Source organism: Nothobranchius furzeri, chromosome 4 (genome assembly GCF_043380555.1).
Source record: "Nothobranchius furzeri strain GRZ-AD chromosome 4, NfurGRZ-RIMD1, whole genome shotgun sequence".
Lineage (NCBI taxonomy): Eukaryota > Metazoa > Chordata > Actinopteri > Cyprinodontiformes > Nothobranchiidae > Nothobranchius > Nothobranchius furzeri.
The window spans coordinates 18,599,508-18,603,474 of NC_091744.1; the positions used below are offsets into that span (position 1 = coordinate 18,599,508).

General features: G+C 40.5%; 1 long non-coding RNA gene across 1 annotated transcript; it reads right to left on the reverse strand.

Moving 5' to 3' along the window:
- Window positions 1–577: 577 nt before the first annotated feature.
- LOC139069608 (uncharacterized) lies at window positions 578–1,320 on the reverse strand. The gene is made up of 2 exons (XR_011520281.1): window positions 893–1,320; window positions 578–754 (listed from the first exon to the last, which is right to left on the reverse strand). It is a non-coding gene; the product is annotated as an uncharacterized lncRNA (long non-coding RNA).
- Between the last annotated feature and the right edge of the window lie 2,647 nt (window positions 1,321–3,967).

Sequence of the window (3,967 nt, forward strand, 5' to 3'; positions counted from 1 at the left end):
GGTTTTAATCAGCAACAAATAGCTGAGCTGCTTAACAGCTAATCTAACCTGTTAAAGCAGGAAAACCACTGAAAATTGCTGGATTGCAGCTCTCCAGGAGCACTGGGCTCAAGTTACAGTCTGCTGCAGAGAAAGTTATGAAACTACCCCATGAGAAAATTATTCTGTAATGTGTTCAGCCCACTAAAACTACCCTGATTTCATTATTTATTTACTGATAGTAGCTGCTTTCTTGGTTGTAGGTCCTCTGGTGTCTGCAGGTGGTCTCCTGCTGTTGTCGTCAGGATCAGGACCTTGCAGAAGAATGTGCCTTTCAATGACTCTTTCCCCCTTATTTGTTATATTAATTAAATAAATCTCAATTTATATATTTCCTGTTTTTGTTCATGTCCATAAATACTTAAACATCATTGAAATTAAAATGAGCTTTTAACAGTGAGGTGCTAGTTTAATTCATCACAATAGAGCTAGTTAAACATGCAACAATGTGATAATTCAATTAATGTAATTTATAAATATCCATTAAAATAGCAAAACTGGAATCAAAATGAGACATTTGGCAGCACAAAAAACTTGTCAAACACAATATTTATTATAATAATTGTAGGCAGACAGGAGACAGAGCTGATGGAGGTTCTCAGTCATCGAAGGATGGCTGAAGGCTTTCCAGGAACAGGAGATTTGGTGTTGTCTCTTCTCTCTCTAATCTGCCAGATGAGCTGATAGGTTACAGGTGTGTGAGGACATCCTCATGCTGTCATAACCAGATGACAGGAGTTATCAGGTGATCAGCCAGGCTAATGATGAGATGCAGAAAGAAAACAAATCATGCAGAAAGAAAACAAATCCAGGACAGTGTACAGTAATAACAATAATATGTGGTGTTGCTCACCTTATGTGCTCTTATAGAGTATTAAAGTGTGCCTGCCTCATGGTGTAGAGTCCATATTTTGCTGAGTGTCCTGCAATAATGCAGGTTATTAGTTAATTTACTTTTGATAGCAAAGAACAAAATATTTAATGTAAAAGTTATTTACCAGGTGAATCAGCTCACGCAGGGGCAGAATCAGTAGCCTCCGTCATGATGTAATCACATACTTATTTAATTGTTAATATCTTAAAAATTCTGAAATGTTTTAATTTTTTTTAACTTGAACAGTTCACTGAGCTTGCACTTTCACTGAGGTGGAAGCTGGAATCAACAGCAGACACCTCACATCTTGGTCTTTTCAGGGGTGTGGTCGTTGCTCTGGGACTTTCTGGAAGATGAATTTCCGTCATGGTCCCTGTGTCACGACACACAGCGGCAGTGAGCTCTAAACTGGGCGGCTATGTAAAAACAAAGAAACAGCACATTTATAAATGTTTAAAAGAGCATAAAATCATGTGTAACAATAATCTGTAAAACAAATTAAAACTAGAAGGTGATAATAAAATGTTTACATAGAAGATTATTAAAAATAGTTCACCTTTGCTACGGATAAGTCTTCACGTCAGCCTGGACAAGTGCATTCTTGCAGACTACTAAATCAGTCTGACAGCCAATGTCTTGGGTAGATTTAGCCTGGAAAAAAAATAGAAGCACATTGTTGTTGGAGTTTATAAAGTCAGATAATATACAAAAGAAACATATAGGCGCTTTATAACATTCCTAGTGAGTGATCGTTATTATAACATAGAAGTCAGTCACATATGATGTGGAGAGCCTGAATGCGACCTCCTGAACAGAATTCCTCACGGAACCGGGTCACAAGCTGGATTTCACGCTGTAATGCTGTCTGTTAACTAGTGCTGCGTTAGTTAGTCACTGTTGCAGAATTACCGACTGACACAAAAACAACCCGAATTTTCTCCAAGCCTGACAGTAGTAGTCATGTGTACCGTTTTGTCGGCCAGGGCTTCGAGATAGGTTCCGATTCGCCGCAGATTCTAACCTTACATCCCGTTCCACATTTTGTGAACTTGACAAATCTGCCCAAAGGCAGCGCTGGCTGATATTAGCTAAATGAAGTGAACCACGTCTCTCAAACTTTGCATTTAGGTAGGGAATTGTCTTTAGAAGATATTAAAACTTTTATTTAGCTTAATCACCTCAGACTGGAGCACGCCATGGTGGCGGAGCAGAGTCGGTGGGCTGCATCTGAATTGCGGAAGAGCCACGGGGGGCACAGCCTCCCTCTTCAAACGGAGACGTGCAGAATCGCGAGTAAAATGCTGGTTGCAAACTACAGCACCAGGCGGGAGCTGAATGTTTTCCAGACACCGATTGCGCGCAACCACTGGCGCCTAATTTCTAAGTCTAGCGGAAATGAGTGCAACCCCACAGAGCCACCGCAACCACACTACACCATCTCACCATACTAACACGATATGGAGCACTAAACCTGAACTACTTTCCTAATAACACTAACAGCCAAACACTAACTAAACTACAATATCCAACAGCCAAACTAACACTAAATAAGTATGTATAACACTAAAAGTTATGTTAAAGACTAGGATATGCTAATGCTATATGCTAATGCTGAACTACGGCTAACCTCCTACACTCGCAAATCCAACTCCCTACTCGCCACAAGGCGTGGCCGAGACCTTCGTTGCTTTTATAACTTTGACACTGAGCTGCTACGTAGTACTCTACTGGTTTACGTAGTATCTTACTCTTTAGCCATTGGCTAAAATTTATTCAAAATGACTCAAATTCTATGTTTTAAGCTGAAGGTGGTGCTATACTGTGGTATTTAGGCAGAATTTTTTATTTTTAAAGAAAATGCACCAAAATGCTAAAATAATGAATACACACATTTAAAACACTATTAGACACTCATTTATACAGTTCATCAGCAAAAAAAGTTAATTTAGATGTTACTTGCTCTTTAAGTACCTCAGTCTACTCATGTCTCCAATAAAAGGTCAAGTCTAAAAAGCCCAAAGTTGATGCCAAAGCCATTTCAAATGAGTGCAGTTTCTCAGCCGACGCCATCTTTGAGGTTTTCTCTGTCACAGCTCTGGTTCTAAGCCTGTTCAACGTGTCTCAAACAGATTGCTGCGATTGGCCTGACCTAAAATTGTTCAGGCAAATGGTAGATACTGAGACTACAATGGAGCCTTGCTAGCAGATTCTTTTTTGCTACTGCATTGATTTGTCTAGATTTCTGGGCTAAAATAAGGTATCTGTTTTGGTTACGTCTTGAAAAGGACTCATTGTTTGAAAAATCGAGATATTATAAGATGTTGTGCGGTGTGTTATTACTCAGAGTATGTGTTAATAATAAGTCTTGGCTAATATAACTACAAATCTTACCTTCACATTTATAACTGAGTTACTGCCATTTTTGTTGGCCATATTGATGAGCTGTGGTGGTCATGTTGAATCAGGTTGACTCTTAATCATAATGTACATCTCATCGTTACCCCGTGAGAGCTTCAAAGGCAGCAGTAGCTCAACAGGTTGAGCGGGTTGTCCAGTAATCGGAAGGTTGCAGGTCCGATCCCGGCTCCGGACAGAGAATTCTGAGATATCGGAGGGACCGGTGGTGCCTATGCTCGGCAGCCTCGCCTCTGTCAGTGCGCCCCAGGGCAGCTGTGGCTACATCGTAGCTCATCACCATCAGTGTGTGAATGTATGTGTGAATGGATGAATGATACACTGTAGTGTAAAGCACTTTGGAGTCCTTACTCTGAGTGGCGCTATACAAGTGCAGGTCATTTATCATTTATCATTCATAAAAATCCATCAATTCAGATAAATACAAATGGACGTGTGTTACTTCCCAAACCTTGTTTCCACATTAACGCCCCGGTCTGACCACTTATAATCAACCTGAGGCTCCCTCATGTCGGCTCAGTGCCAAATTGGCGGCATTGTTTTCTAAAAGAGGCTCTTGACTACAAATTAGGCGTCGGCATGTTGCATAGATGACGTCACTACAGAAACCCCTCTTCCCGAGCATAGCTGCTACTTACC